The sequence below is a fragment of the Helicoverpa armigera genome, chromosome 12 (assembly GCF_030705265.1).
Source record: "Helicoverpa armigera isolate CAAS_96S chromosome 12, ASM3070526v1, whole genome shotgun sequence".
Lineage (NCBI taxonomy): Eukaryota > Metazoa > Arthropoda > Insecta > Lepidoptera > Noctuidae > Helicoverpa > Helicoverpa armigera.
Window position 1 is genome coordinate 9,867,349 of NC_087131.1, and position 17,390 is coordinate 9,884,738.

At 34.9% G+C, this 17,390-nt stretch overlaps 1 protein-coding gene across 5 annotated transcripts in view; it reads right to left on the minus strand.

The window, feature by feature from the left end:
• Window positions 1-17,390, minus strand: part of LOC110383911 (uncharacterized) — a 102,538-nt gene that overhangs the window by 28,670 nt on the left and 56,478 nt on the right. The window lies entirely within an intron of this gene.

Sequence of the window (17,390 nt, forward strand, 5' to 3'; positions counted from 1 at the left end):
AAAACGATAACTGGCGAGTTTAGTTTAAAAAAGCACACACAACAAGTATTTCAAATATGGAATAACAAAAACAAAATGGTGTCCTTATATGCCACTCCCTGGGAACAGGTATCCACATTCACAGGTAGGTACAATAACTGTTAACGTTTTTCTCGTAATGTAGGACATTGAAAACATTCCGAGAGCTACAAAACTTTATTTCAAGAAACGAACAGCGAAACGACAGGACCTTTCCTTCAGTTCTTTTCAACTGCAAAGTAATTGTACTAAAAGAAAACTGTAAAACTGTGACGTTCTTATACGTAGCGAAATGGAGCGAAGTTCTTTGTGATATTGTGAGACTCGTCTTTTCATTGTGAGCAAGGGCTCGGAGAAATCTTTAGTGTTTGCTTCTTACATCATCTTGAGAGATAAAGCTGACGAGTACCGAATTTCATGGGCTCGCCTACAAGGGCTTTTAGCTGACTATAGATAGATGGGCTGGGGATTCAAGAGGTCGTAAATTAAACTGCCTTACGCCTTAAGCGAAGGTCAGTCTTTGGTCAGGCTGGTAAACAAAGTGATGGCTAATATAAAGGCGACGTTAAGTGCTTGACAGCTATTTATTGTAATATGATGTGAGTTATCGATAAGTATTACCTACGATGTTTATTTTGACGTAAATGGACATTTGAGATGCAGCGTGAAACATGTGAACAGGTAGTGATTTACAGTTTAGATTTATTTAGCGACTGCTCAAATTGTTACAGCACATATGATCGTGTATGTTATGATGTCAGACAGATATGTTTTACGGTTTTACGTATGTTGACAATATTTTTAGGGTATGCAAATCAGTCCGTAGTTACAGACTTGATGACGTAAATATGTGTGACTCTGAAATGTGTTGGCTATTCTAAAACAGACTAATGAATTGGATTAAACACAATACTCACGTGTTCACGTGTATGAGTTAATAAGCGTCGCCATGTGTCCAATAAATAGCTTTTGCACGATTCAATTACTGAGGCAAAACGTTGGTAAAACGCCACAGGGTACGCCGGGATCGAATGATCCGATTAATTTCAATTAGTCGAGATTTTCTTAGTGATCGAATAGAATAACAGCCTGAACAGGTTTTATTACAAAATCTGATATGTTAGGGTTAGTGAGTGTCGTAACTTTCTCATATAACCTAACGATATACAATAGATATAGGTACGTATATTGGTTTAGTTTATTTTCCTTGTTTTAGGTTCCGCACTAAAAGGAAACCTTTATGGCGCCATTCGATTATCGGGAAGCCGTCACGCTCGATTACTGGCAGATTTTGCCGCCGGATATTTTGACGACTTTCAATATTTTTTCATATAATATCAAATACAATATAATCTACTGAATAATGTAATATATTTTCTACGAAATTTCCAAAAAGCAAAGCAAATGTTATATTTTCATGTTCCTGAAAAGTTAAGTTGAGTGAAAGAGTTGTCTATAATAGGTAGGTACGGCATAGACATAGCAATGTAAACGGTAAATCAATCCTGGGTAAATATTTGCTAAGCTTTAGGAGGCTGAGTAGAGCTGAGTAAAATATCTGACAAGGGCAACATACTGCGGCGCCAAACTAAAACCTCTTTACAAAATGTGAAGAAAAAGGCAAAAAGGTTTTTCAACAAAAACAACTATTAGTTTGACAAATAAGTAGTTGAAAGAGCCAACTTTGTCAATTAAAAAATAAATATTGTACCTATTTAATAACACTGTGCTGGTTTTATTAAAATCTGGTGTAATGACGCCTAGATTAGATTTAACGCATTATTTTGCTCATTAACACCAACATTATCCTACATATTATAACCCATAACAGTGAATTGCAATTACTGTCTACTCTACTGTAGGATGTAGGCCTAATAACATCACACATCAAACGCATCACTAGTATTCATTTGTCAATCTAATGTTGATGTTTATTTCAGCGACCTATTTTATTACAAAACCGGTGATCATAGCGACCACTGTATGTACCATTATTATTAGAATTTAAAAATTGTGTAAAAGTTAACTGTAATATTAAGTTTGGTCTGCCAAGTCTTTTAATAATTTCATAACATAATTAATGCGTAATTTCACAAAATGTTAGTGTCATCAAATCAAGTGTATGTTTTCATATAATTCCTGATAAATAACGATGTTTACTAATCGCCAATTTACGTCAATATTGGCTAAAGAAAACTGATACAATTATAACGGCGAGGGTTATCCACAATGTCACCTGTGCTCTATTTATAGTCCGTCTTGACGTTCTCGTCCCGACTACACATATAGCATCGCCACCTACTTCTATTGTTCAGCCGTGTAGTTCTGTCAAGAATTGTCAAGAAGCTGTCTTTGTGTAGATGACAAGAACATGGAGAATAGAATGAACAATCCTCATGAAATTGGCAACTCTATACAAGAAAGCAACTGCTTAACAAATACCTCTTGTCTCTTTTCCACAGGTGCAACGACTATTACAGGTACAATAGTTTTATCTCTCTCTTCACATTCACACAGGAAGTCACAAAGTCCATTCTCTACGTCTGGAGAAACACAATATAAAAATAATTTCGAATCGGTTTCCAAGCCTTGGCACTGCAAACTGGAAGTATTTTGAGAAAGTACACATCAAAACATGGCTCGGCATTCAAATGAACAAGCAAATACATAAGTACGTCAATAGTCGATCCTCTTAGGTCGTTAAGCATGTTAAATACAGTTCATGTATTGTGGCAGTTCATTATGGGACTTAGCGAAGCCCCGCAGGGTTACGGCCGAGGTCGCTCGTGTGCCCTACGCGCGTGATCCTATGAATAATGTTGCCAGTGCGAAAATATTGTTCCAAAGAGGTTTTTTGCAAGGAAAGTTTTATGCTAAAAGATGGAATGATATCTCCTGTTTTTAAGTTTTTATGTTGTGGGTTAAAGTTTGAAAATAATAACAGAGATAAAGACTTAAGATTGACGTGAGACCTAAGATATGCATCAAAATAGGATGTATACAAAGAGATTCAAGAAAAAACTAAAATTATTAATTAAAACTAACAATTAAAATTATGTTTGCAAAAATGCCCCATGTCATTCATTTGTTATCACATTATCTGACAAGAAAACAAGTCTGTAATTTAAACATGTCTAGATGGCGACGGGTGGCCCCAGCCTCGCGTTCCCAGCGTGTTACCAAAATCGGCCAGATCTCGATAAACCAAGCCATGTATCATAATATTTGGTTTATGATTACAACACTATGCGAAGATTGATTGTTTAATACCGCGTATTATACCAGTCTGGTACAAAATAATATTGTGTCTCGTTCAACTTCAAAAGCAACAGATAAACTATAAAAACTGCTTGTCCAGACAAACATGTTTGCATAAAAACTTTCCTTATTATTTAAGATGATTTAGCAGCAAGTATGGTTGTAGAAAATCCATAAATAGTTTATCATATGTTATCCAAAATGATGGATAGTCTGATATGCAGCCAAATTACTGCGAATGATGCACTCAAACCAAAATATTAAAATAACCGTGTGTCCCAATAAACGTATAAATAAGTCTGGCATCTCTCAGGGCCAAAATGTAGGGCAGAGTCTATTTAAAATTAAAATGTAGGGCAAACCACGAAAGTGCAGTCGCGGTTGGTCAGTTCAAAAGTGTTCACTTTATTTAGATGCATCTGACGTCATCGTATAAATAGATTGTGCCAATGTTTGCATGCAGGTGTTACTGTTCAACTTGCAGTTTTCAAACTCAAAATTGGAAATGTGAATTTGTTTATGTCTGTTCGTTTTTTGAATTTATTCGTTGAATTTGTTATTTTTTAGCTGCCAAGTTGCCACAGACACAATGTCTGCTTCTTGTAGAAAAATGTAACAGATTCTGTAATTTGTGGTAACCAACTACTGAGAATCTACCTCGACCGACTGACCGACGATCGACTGTCTAGGTTCATATGAATGCTTATATAAATGAATAAGTGACCCTTTAAATTACGGGTCAACGATCTCTACGACTGCTAAGTAATTAATTGCAAAAGTTTCTAAAGGTCCAGTACGACATCAAATTAAACAGAACTATGTTTTGCAAAGGGCACATCATTCATCACTTAGGCATAATTTACGTAACATCTCCCCAATTGAAATTGTCGTGTAAATCTTTAACAATTGGTCGTTTTAACACCCCTCGTCTAACCTGCCGTGTCACGCTTCAGCGAGCGATTAATTAAGTAAGTAAGCTTTGAGCTTACGCGTACAACGTTCAGGGTCACAGCTTTCGTGATTACATCTTATTAGAACTTTCCTTTATACTTAAAGCAATCGATTACTACGAGTTTACGATTATTGTTTTCTTTAAAAAATGTTTTCTTTTTTTAATGCTTTCGACGAGGCTGAAGTAAGTAGTTTTTATTTACATTTGTAGTTGTTAGGTGCCTTTTTTGTCCTTATGTTGACTTGTAGTAATTAAGTTCGTAACTAGTGCTATGTTATGCGTGATAAACGTAAGTAAGGTTAATTGAGTGAGTATTATAATAGAGCTCGTTTAATTGTTTTAATGTATGAGCGACATGATTTGTATTATAACACTGAAAAGTCTAGAACACTGCTGGAAAAGCTCGTTACATTTTACGAGTGATAAATCGAAATCATCAATCATTTATCAGATGCACTTACGTAAACATACATTTTATTTTCACATTTCTCTGAACTGTTCATCAATAAAAGAACAGTTTCTATTGCGTAAAAATAGGTTCACTGTTGCCATAACCTGGTTTTTTCGTATATTTTATACGGGTGTCGAAATGGCCACATCTGTTAAACGTAAGGTAAACATTTATTCAATCTTCAAAGACAGGCTATGGTAGTTTCGAGTTCCCATAGTACGACTACGCGAAGTTTCACGTGTTTTGCAGGCGTAATACGGAAAGCTGTGAAGTCGTGGCGTGCTGAACGAACAGTTTTAAATGGTGGGTCTTCTGAAATTAGCCGTTTTGCGTGAAAGCCATGACCCTCGACTCGTGAAGGTCGGAGCCGTGGCAGTCGGCGACGTAGCCTTTGCCTAACTTATACAACTGTACACGAAGACTGTGTCAACCTCTTTTATATGCGCTTTGGATGTTTGTGCCATATTAATATTCACATTAGAAAATAATAATTTTCCTTTAGCCGCATAATTGGTTAGGGTTGCAAGTGGCTTGAAAGTTTCAAGAAATTGAAACGTTGGTTCTGCGGAATTGATTTAAATTTATATAACTTCAGTCAAAAGTGTCAGAATTTCAAGTTTATTTATTGTAATGTAAATCTTCAATGGCGAGTTTTGATTGACTGAAGTGTCCTTTGTTCTTATTGAGAATAAGAAAACCAACGCTGTCATTGTCAGTACAGTAACCAAAAACCGCTTAAAAATAACACTTTAGTTATTACGGTTACTGAGACGCGATTTCAATGTAAAACAGACACGGTTAAACATTTGGGCTACATGGTCTGAGTGTTGCTATAAATGTTACAAAATAAAATCAAATAGGCCACACATAACACTTTAGTTGATGTTTTTTTCACTGTTTTATGGCTTTTATTACCGACGCAACTAAGATTGCAGGTGGAAAACACATGGAAGCGGTATCAAGAAAAAAAAAACTGTACGTTGAAACTTTCCGTTGCAACCTCTTTTTCATTTGACGCGTTATGATTTTTGTAAACAAGGTTTGTCATCAGGCTGTGACCTATAAATTGCAGATTATTGGAGCGCAACCACGTGAGGAAACGGATGTTTACCACTACATAAACCTTTATCGCTTTGATGACTGGATAAACTACAATTCCACAATCTTTGGCGGAAATCGGATCGGGGCGTATAAATATTTGGTATTTGAGAGGAATTTATTGCCTACAGTGAAAGAATTCGGGGTATGCATGCGAAATATAGTGGATATAGCTGTGCGTGCTTCCTTTACAAATTATTATCTTCATGATAATACCAATATTACTTCTATAACTTATAAAACGACTTGATGGGAAAGAACTTTAATCTACTTTCGTGGGGCACACTGTGTACAGGCAATAGATAATGTCCTTATCGCTTAATTATATAAAGACTAATGGTTACTGGTTAGTAACGTTTGTCAGTCCTAAGTCATTCAATTAATGGAAGACCTCAAACCACTCACAATAATACTGAAAGAAAAATTACCAAACAAAGTGAAAGCCGCAATTACCATACCAGAAAACGATCTCAAGGAAAATGGATTATAACAACAGAAAGAAATTAATTTGCATTCAATTAACGTTTTTTTTGTATTTTATGCAAATTGTATCTGGCGTTCCGAGTCCGCATTGCGATGTTCGGAGCTGCAAAGGGCAGGTTTCACCGCGTTTTAAACGAACACGCGATCCCAGTTTAGCGTTTTCCCGGTGATTTTCTTACACGCATACTCTTAGAGCCCCCGCAGACCACAGACTTTTTATCGGCCGATAGTTTGGTCGGGCTCTTAATCAGTACGCAGATGTAAGCAAGTGCGCACACTATGACGATTTGGTATCGGCCGATAAACAAGTTTGATGGGCTTCCCGATTCCATTCAAACTAAACTGTCGGCAAACTATCGGCCGACCGTATAATCAGTATTGGCTCCCTACCACACGCGCACACATGACGATTTTTTAGTCGGCCGACTAAGCCGATAGTTCAGTTCGCTCCGAGCTTTAACAGCGAATGGTCGATCGCGCGTGTTTTGTAGCTAAGCTAGTTATGCTCATTCGATAAAAGGCGAATTTTTTTTTCGGATAATCGAGTAATTTGGCATGCATAGTGTAAAATTTTCCATTTCATAATTTATCACTAAAGATAGGATGCACCCAATACTCTCGGGCTCTCTTTTTAATTTTCCTTATCCGGTGTATGAGAGCAATAATAACATTTCTATGCAATGTTTTATTAATTTTCATTGTGCGGTGCGACCACTCTTTTCACCAGTTGGTTAGAAACTAGCAAATAGTCGGCAGACTGTTGGATAGTTTGCGCACTCATCACCGACTAAACTGTTTAGTTGGCTCGGTGTGCGTACTAGCAGGCCAACCCGACTAAACTATCGGCCGATAAAAAATCTGTGGTCTGCGGGGGCTCTTAATCATTATTATGTAACAAACAAAACACGCCAGATTTTAAATTGATCGGTGGAAGTGAAAATGTGTTACAAGATCTTCAGTAATTAAAGCAACGACTGAAATCATCCAGAAAATAACTTTGTCTTGATTTAAAAACTAGGTATAATAATTGTTACCTTTAATATTTAGCATTTAAGTTTTTATTTCGATTTGTATCGATATTTCATAACATCTGTAAACGGTTCTTTGCACGGTTCTCTGTGGTGATTCATGGAAGGTTAGCCTTCGCAGTTAGTGTTAGGTAAAGCGAGTTTCTTTGTGCCTGTATTTCCATGTGTGGTTAGCAGATACAATAAATCAAGTACTAGATAAGCGGTCAGGCTCTTTCTTATCGTCCAATATATTCTCCACGCTGTTGTTTCATGGTCATGACTGGTTGAAGTTAACTATACATTTCCGCAGCAATTACGTACGTAACGTAGGGCCAACTATTCGTGTCATTATTCTGTTTACCACAATTTCTAATAAGATTTTATTTGATGTTCCTACGACAAACAAAACAACATCATAAATTAAAGCTGTCTTCCATAAATTAAACGAAGCAGTCTATTAAGTTCTGTCCCTAAATATAACGTTTATCGGTCGCTGGGGACTCCGCCCGAGAACAATTTACGAACTTGTGCTAAACTGTGGTTTAATGCTTATTTAAAGTTGGGCTTTAAATACACATAATTTTATTGAAGAGTTCGTGATCCACGTGCGATTCCGTGCCAATGACATGACTGGAAACGAAAGTCAAGGATAAGGTAAGATTTTACTGGCAAAACGACTTTGTTTATTTGGAATTCGCAGTTGAAAGCTTGTCTGTTTTAGATCGTAGGCCTTTTCTCTAATTTCCATCTGTTTGACCCAGTTGTTAATAACAAACAGATTCTTAGGAAATATTATGTAAGTAATCCACCAAGTACCTACTAATCTATTGTGATTTGAAGTCAACTAAAACCTCTTTGCAATAATATGAACTAAGGAGGTGCGTCAGCCATTTTCCATTCCTCTTACCATAAAGGTTTTAATGCTGCCCTACCTTTGTTAAGACCTTGCGTTTTATAATACAAAACTATAAATGAAACCCGTAAACCCTGGGCCATACTTCAGTTTGATTGTGGAGATAATTTGATGGAAGTAACTTGTTTATCAGGAGTAATGGTGACAGTAGCGTGATAGCCAGCAGTTCGCTGTCTGCCATATTTTGCATATTTCTCAAGAATGTTTTGGGCACGGCTTGTTCCATGGCTGATGTAATGGTGAATATTAAGTTTAATTTGAAGATTAAAGAAATTGTCACCTGTTTAAAAAATAGTTCTTTTTTTTTTGCAGATTTTCAATAGGTTTTGTATCATTTTGATTTTCGTTTTCTTCTGATGTTCCGAGTACAAATAAAAGCTGAATCTTATTAGTATCTGTCAAAAGTCTAGACAACATTCACTGATCTGTCACTACATAGGTACGATAAACTTCCGCAAAAATGAGACGGAGCAATGAACTTAAAAAATAATTTGAACACAACTAATAAGTCATAGAATATTTAGAATTATTTATTTATCATTGTCAGCCTTTTAAAAGTGTAATGTAACAACGTATCGTTTCTGTATCTCTGTGAAGCTTTTGCCAGAAATATAAAACAAGATTTGGACGCCACAAAAAATAGTTCATTGAACTCAGTCGACAGTTCGGGCTATGCAAGTTTCGGTATCAGCTTCGTACACAATACCAGTTTTTCTTAAATTAATCTTAATAGTTTATTGATAGCCTTTTTTGTAAGGTTTTTTAATCATAAAATTGCTATAGAAACTTTTTAGTATTCTCATACCGGTTTGATGTTACGCGGTCCAATGTTCGAAAGTACCTATGTTGATTTTAATTTACCAATTTGTAGTCGTCAGCTATCTACGCGATCATGTCTAATTTGTATTCTATTAACATTGCATAACTTTAGAATTATAGTTCTATTTTTATAAATAACATTTTAAAATCTATTTCTTAGTTATATTTTCATCAGTGTGTTACAAAAGTAAATGTTATTGAACTGTTACAAAATACTGCGTGGCACGGAGTGTGTTCGGAGTCAGGAGGCTGGGGCAGGTGTTCAAATAAATTGAATTTCATTGGGTCTGCAAGAACGTAGGGATGTCAGCAGGTGTTGTGCCAATACTATTTATTTACTGAGGTATCCTCCAATTCTATTGTTTTGTATTCATTGGAGGAGTGGGGGCACGTGAGGAAGGTTTCTTTAAATATAACAGCATCTGCCAACTCGATAGAAATTGAAATATGTATTTCAAATCTACCATTTAAATAAAATGTATTGAGATATATTTTCGCAAATCAAAGCAGAACTCAACAGTGAGTTAGTTAACACATATTTGTCTGTCGTCGGTTAATTGATGTACCAATACTTCATGTTTCTGCACAACATTTCAACTGAGATGTAAAATGACCCAGAAATCTCAATCAACGTCGGATTTTTCGGCTCTGTGCGATTTTTTTACACCTCTAACGGTAACTCGGTCGTAGCGGTAGTGACGTTTATAAACATTAACAAGGTACACTGACTAGCAAAAACTTAGGGTTCAACCACGAAGATATTAAATACGTTTCACGCATCATCGCGGTTTCACATTGATGGAATTTTGATGATAGATCTGTAAACAGTAATGGGCTGTAAATTGAAGTCTGAGATTTTATCGTCTGTGGTAGCATAGAGTTTAGTTATGATTCATAGACACGTACAGTCAACTTCAGGTCAGTGGTAACAGTTTTATAGGAAAATCGTACTTATTACTATTGAGTTAAGGTGCATGACAGTTACCACTGATGTGCGGTCTACCGTACATACCGTTGTCTCAATTCGTAATTAGCTTACTGACCCGTACTAATTCCTTTGTTAGCATTGTTTGGTTTTCTTGTAACCGATAATTAGCATGAACAGGAGAAACTTTGTCATAACTTTCGTTTTTTACAGCCTTTGTTTTCCTTGAAAAAAATGTGTCGTCATTTTTATGTCAACAAAACTAAAGCAAGTCAAAAACTGACCTCACATATTGATTTCGAAATCGGATATATGTGGGATATCAAACAAATAAATTCATAGTTGAGTAGGTGTCAACGTGCGTGAAGGAAATATTTGTCTTTCTACAGGCATCGTGTATTTGTGGCCATGACCAACGCCCACATTTACCATAGAGACACTTTCGCTTCGATTTATGAATTCAACAATTGCGCGGGAAGGAAGTGACATCAATTTACCTATTCATTCATTTCATTCTCACACTCGGGTGGGAAAATTACAATTAGAATTCAGATTTGTCACTTTAGATAGGTTATAGGAACAGCTTTTTATGATTATGACTCATTTTTTTAGTTCATTGATCTTATTGGTCTAAAATTGTGTCGACTACAAAGGTTCACCTTTCCGCTGCCCTACTCTAATTGGCGAATATTAGCCCCAGATTCCACAGACTATGATAGGCTAGTTGAATGGATCGTAATTGTACTAATCGGTCTTAGGGTCATTCACGATGTTCATTGTACGTACTTTCAGGTAACGGTTACTATAATGGGAATAACAGTAATTTTTCGCGAATGTCTTTAGAAAAAATAAATGGGACCAAATTATAGAGGCCGTTAAAAGCATAGCAAACAGATCATTATCATGAGTTTTAAAACTTTGAAATAGATTAATTGCGACTTCAATTGCTTTTAGTTCTGAATTAACTTGGAACAAAGTATTGATCGTTAAAATAATTACAATAAACTACACGCATGTTTCATCTATGATTAGAGATAATAAAAAGACTATTAAACATAAGTTGGGCGATTAAATGACTGAATTGTCATTCTGTTAAGTGTTCAGGTTGTTTCAGAGTCATTACAAAATGAAGTGGATTCTAAAGATGTTCGTTATTAAAATGGCATGTTAACAAAATACATTGTATTTGTAGTGTTGTATGTAGATGTACAGAGGTAGGTATATAATCATTGTTTCCTTTGCCTGCAAAAGAAGGCTAAAGGTGAAATCTTCTATAGTTGAAACTCAAGAAGTTATTGCTAAGTTAAACGAATGACGCATTGAGGCAAATCAGTGATAAGAATGTTAAATTCTTCTTTCAGTATACTTTTTTCCGAATACAACAATATGAATTTCGATCGTGCCTCGTAAAACAGTCAAAATCTTTTATTTGCGATTCGCGCTTTGAATGATAAGCGCTTACATGCAACTTAAGATTTCTTTTTTTATTTTAAACAACATGGCCTTCTCGGAATAACATTTAAAATAATTCGAATACTCTTTCTGAAAAAGACTTTCAAGAATTGCACTAAATTTGGTATAAAATTTATATGGGTTCGACATCGTTTTATTTCATGAAAAGTAACTTCAAATAAGAGGTCACTGGCATTATAAATAGAATACAATGAAATATATTTAGACACGTCCTTCAAAAGTTGCTACAACAATCAATACTACAAAATAAACCTCAAATTAACAATAGTAGAAAATATGATGTTTGTTCTATACCAAATGTTTTGATTACCTATAGTAACCATTCGGTCTTCGTTCGTTCAACCGGCTAATTGAATGAATATGTTATGTTCGTTCAGCTGTAAAGTGTGCTCTGACATTTCACATTACCATTAAAAAAATAATAAGAAAAGTTAGCGCGAATAAAAAAAAACAAAGAAATAAATCAATGATGGAAACTTTATTTGATACTTATGAATTTTAATTATTTTTCTGTATTCATATTTCACACACAGGATTGTGGCTAGATCTTTGATATTCAACACTTGAGATTATTCTTTCTTCTTGGTACAAGAATGCTTTTAAGATAAATTACATTTCGCGTGCCCTAGATACCGAAGTTTCTCTGACTGATATATTTTATGTACATTTGTTATCTTTTGAAAAGTATGATTTGATGGTAGGTGATGCATTGAAAGTCATCATTAGATTTTGTTTTTTTTCTCTTTGATATTTTAACGATGCATTTTTTCAAACGGGTTTATTTCGATATCTACATTATCTTTTGAAGCTTTCTAATGTTAGTTCCTAGGTTCCTGCACTGCAAATTTATTCAATTACAAAATATGACTAAAAGCCAAATATGTAAGTCCCTTTAATTATACAAGCGGTTAATAGGCATATTGTTTTATTACCAGGAATGGAAGCAATATTAAAATTCCCTAGAAAATGGCCCCCATGCATCCGTACATTAGTAAGTACATGCATATACAAATATGTCAAGGAAAAGCGATCAAGTCAATTGACCTACTATTGTGACGTTGCCCCTCACTTGAATTGTAACTTAAACGGTTAAAATTGTACCCGGACTATTTATAAACTAAGAATCGATAGCCAATACTATTTCCTACTAATACTTGGTTGTAGATGTGAAAGTTTCAACGAGTGAGCGAGATGTTAGTCCACGTCTACTCTGGCCAGGTTAATATTGGTAATAATGAGGTAGGTTACGAATAGAAAGAATTTAGACATGGCTGGAAAGAATGTCACTTGTGAGATGACGGCAGATAGAAGAGCATGGAAAAAGAAAACATGCTGCGCTGACCACAAATAAAATTGGTCTAAGAGCAGGAGGATGATGATGATGAGATATGTTAAGACTAGAATTGAGAACGAGCACCACCGAGAGGGAAAAATCATACAAAGCTAAATGCGTAGAGTAATTTTTTAAAGATAATTTGAAACCATGATTTCCATGACACAAAGCTAGAAGTTCAAATAATATAAAACCATACATTATTTCAGGTTTACAAATATGATATAGTTAGTTTAACGTTTAGATGAACTTACAGTTAGCTCGACACACTTTACTAAACTGGGTTTAATGAGAGAAATCAGCGCTATTACGTAGTGGACCGGCTGTAGTAATGATACGCCTTGGCTTATCATAAATTCTGATTAGGTTGATTGAAAAATTTGTTACTGACTAACGGGTGTTGCCAACGAATTATGCTCGTTGAAATAGTGTAACCATGACGATTCAATTTTACTTTTATGTCCTTAATTTAAATATTTTTGTGATGATAAATTCTTCTCTATTTTTTATTTATTTTGTGGCAATTTGTAACTCTCTGTTAGCTATGGTCTCGTCCCTTCTAAAGTTCCTATAAGTATTTTCCATCTTGTCATCCTTATTAGTCATCTGTTTATAAGCATCGTGCTTCACCCACTGACTTTTTCTGTCATTTTGTCAGCCAGGCTTATCAGATTTTCTCTGCATCATGCAGTAAAACCGAGCATCATGGAGTTTAAACAACAAAAAAAAAAAAACAAAAGAGACTCACAATATTAAAGTAAGTAAGGAGATTTATTAGCGATACGATTTGCGTTTGTTTTAGTACCACAACGCGGTCATCGCACCACTCATTGTTTCGCGAAAAACGCGAAAGAAGAAAGAAAATATATTTACTTTCTAATGAAGTTTTTATGAGCCACTATGCTTTAAGAGTTGGTTTATCGGATGACTATAATCTCGGCCCAACAGATTAAAATTCCTTGAAAATAAAATAAGAACTCATTTAATGTTCTGTGGGACATTTTTTCTCGATCTTGCGGTTATAGCAGCCGGGAGACCCTATAGAGGTCACGACCCGAAGGAATTAGGGTAATCTTAGAGTTACAAAGGGTCGTTATGGCGGAAAAATATTATTTACGACTTTTTCGTGGGTATTTTCGTGTTGTTAGGAAAACTTGATTTATTGTTGACGGTTTTTGGGGCTCTATCTAATGTTACGTTTTCCGCTGATATGTGTTTCGAATAAGTTATTGGTTATTGCTTTTTATGTTGGTTGATCGGCTTATTTGCTGAGCATTTCATCCACGACGATTTTTTTTTTATTTTCATCACACATTTAACATTTAAAATGTAATTTGCCGCACGTTATATCCCACAATATTATATTCCAGGCTATATTCGACGTGCTAACACAGTTAAAGGCAATTAGGTTCTGAACGTAGCAACTCCCTAGTTTTGCCATCAATTCAATTATGTCGAGCGCGCCCCGACGGAGTCTTAAACGTCATTAATATTAATAGCGATAGTTATTTGCATTTAAATTCCGTTTTGATAACATTGTCTTGTTGACAATCGGATTTGGAGCGAACCTTAACCTTTGTGGTAAGATATCAAGCTTGCACTCTATTGTTTCCTAATTAAACAGTGTGTTTATGCTAAATTTAGGTTTAGTTTGCACAAAGATTAACAGATGTTGACATCAGAGAAAAGAGGTAATATCATTGTCAAGTATCGTTTAAAGACAGTTTGTGGAAAACAGTATTTCACTCCAGTTTTATACAAAAAATGTTGATAAAAGTGTCGTCTTCACCTTTCAACATTTTAAATTGTTCATTGCGTAACAGTAGGATGTCACAAGCACGATGCCGCGAACAATGGCCACTGTTCGTGGACAATTTTAATGAGACTTCACTAAGAAAGGGTCCGCTACAATGCCCCCTTCCTGTTACACTTGATGATGATAATTACGCTCGCTACAAATGCGAATGAAGTTCTCCATTCATACAATTAAAATTGGAATGTTTGATTTACCTAAAAAAGCGTATTAAAAATGTATACTTTATCTGCGTTCAAAGGGTTAATGTGGTAGTCTACACTCGCAGACAGATTAATAGGGTACATTCTTATCTACAAAAAATCTCTTTGTCTGCGCGCGGCAATCCAATTTGGGTTCCCTCCATATTTCTATTTGTTCTTCTTTTATAGTGTCCTTTATGACGCATAGGTTAACACTCGGTTCATGGTCGTATATCTTATGGATGCCATTCAAATAAGGAATGTCGATAAGGGATCGGATAGCATTGGCTTTGTTGCTGGCACAATAGGGATTAAAAAAGGTCAAATTACAACCGATACTCTTTCCTCCCGCTTTTATCTAGAGTCGACATCTTATGTTACAAAGTTGCGGGTTAAGTTTGATATCTTTTAGCCAATATTGGATGAAAAGGGATCTTTAAAATGAGAAGGATTTAAGCATTATCCGTAGAGCGGCCTTTATCTAATGAAACTTTTGTCATACTTAATTAAACATTCCGATAATCGTTTAGACGGATTCCACGTGTTATTTTTTTATAAATCTATGTATGTACGTAACATCAAAACATTTTACTACAGCATGCGCAACAGCTAAGAAATTTCGTTACAATTTCACCGTAGTTGTAATGAAAGTAAGAGATGTTGGCACCAGTACAAGATATAAATGGATTTATAAATGTCCGACAGATTTTTTGCATCAACAGCTGATAGGCAAACTTTTTTATTTTTGATAGCTGTGCATCCGCTTCTTGCAGCAGGCGATTATTAAGTCACTTTTTAAACAATGTATAAAAGTCACGGTTCAAACAGCCAATAGAAGAGAATTTAGATCGTCTTACAGCAAGTGCATGTAGGACACGCCTTCATTTTTATAACAAAAGCAGATGAAAATAATGCTTTACGTTCTACATTTAAATAACATAGAAATAAACCCGCAACGGATTATCGTGCGTTTATTGTTTCAATTCGATTTGTAAAGCAACGTGACAGCTGTTGGTGTCACGTGACAGCGGTTAGATAGACCTACCACAGGCCACAATATCGTAGATTAGCTATTTAACAGATGGTACATGGTGGCAACACGTGCTTTACCTATTTTTGTTTACACTTTGATTACTTATTATTAGTTAGTTATGGTTGATAAGTTTGTTTTAAACGTCAACGGCCTCCAACATGAGATAAAAAATAGATAGGAAAGGTTTAATAATAGATGATGATAGCTTATCCAGGTATGACTAATTAGTACCTACAGATTTATAGTCAATGCTAATCCAAAAATGGGACACTGTTGAGAAGAAACACCAAAGAAATGAGTGGAAAAACGGCTTATGACGGTGATGAAGAAGCCAAATAAATAAAATAATTTACAAACTGTCTTTACATTTGGGACATTCCGAAAGAGTAGAAAAACCTACAAGAGCGTAATATGATCACATTTATATACAAAAGATTACGTATTTCCTTGAGGGAACAAAATTTTATTTCATAGTAAAAGTGAGGCAAGCATTTCGAAGAGATATACGAGTAACTTAGTTTTCTCTACGACAATCTTCAGTTTTGCTACAAATTCTGACGTTGCTATAAACAGGGGTAGTCCACAATTGTTAGAAAGTTGATATTGGATACGTGTCACGAAATCAAAGGCTTTGGTCAAGTCTGCGTCTACTTACATAGAGTTTATTAAGGTCTATTTTTATATTTGTCCTGTATTTTTTTAAGCTTTAGATGATTATGGGATTTATTTTTTTTGGGTATAAGTGTGAATTATATGGAAATTATAAATATTAATGTATGTTTCAGAGCACCCGCACACTGCAAAAAGTTTGTTTGCTGACAGTTTGTTCTTGCTTGTAAATCAGTATGGAAAAGAATGGAAGAACGCACATAACAACGACAGGCACATAAGAATTCCAGGTTGAGGATGGCACAGTCTTTTCAAGTTTTTAGAGGAACTAGAAGTAATATCATGCTCAAGATGCTCCTGAATGTAATGCCCAAGACTTAGTACACTACAATGTAACAGAATTAATTACACATGCGTAATAAGTATTCGTATTTTGGCGATGTTTCGGCCGAGAGTGATCTTGCATGTGAAACTGGACAATGACTTTACTAAAATTTACCGATGATTTACCTATGAAATATGAATCGTTGCGTATTACTGAAGATAAAAAAAATATTGTTCTAGTTGATTTTTTTACTCTCTCTTGAATATCTGTTATTAAGTTTTATTTGCATAAAAGATAAGTATCATATTAGATAATTGAAAAGAAAGTCCAATTTAGATAATATCATTAACAGAAATACATTGTTTCCTCTTTCTCATATCATACCAAAAGTTTTTAACATAATTGTCTACCAAATTACCCAGTTTATTAAAAACAAATATAATAATGTAAGATAATGATAGTAATTAGTTAGAATAAATAAACATAATTCATACTATTTAATAATATAACGTTTTGTAAAAATTGTCACGTAGGTAGTACTAAATAAAACTAATTTCCAATTACAAAAGTAATTGATATTTTTTTAACTAAACAAGTAACTAACGGGTGCGATAGTAAAAACATTGGAATGCTTAATTGAAAACAAAAGAAAAGTGTGAAATGATAATAATTGTAAATTAATTGATAACAAGCTG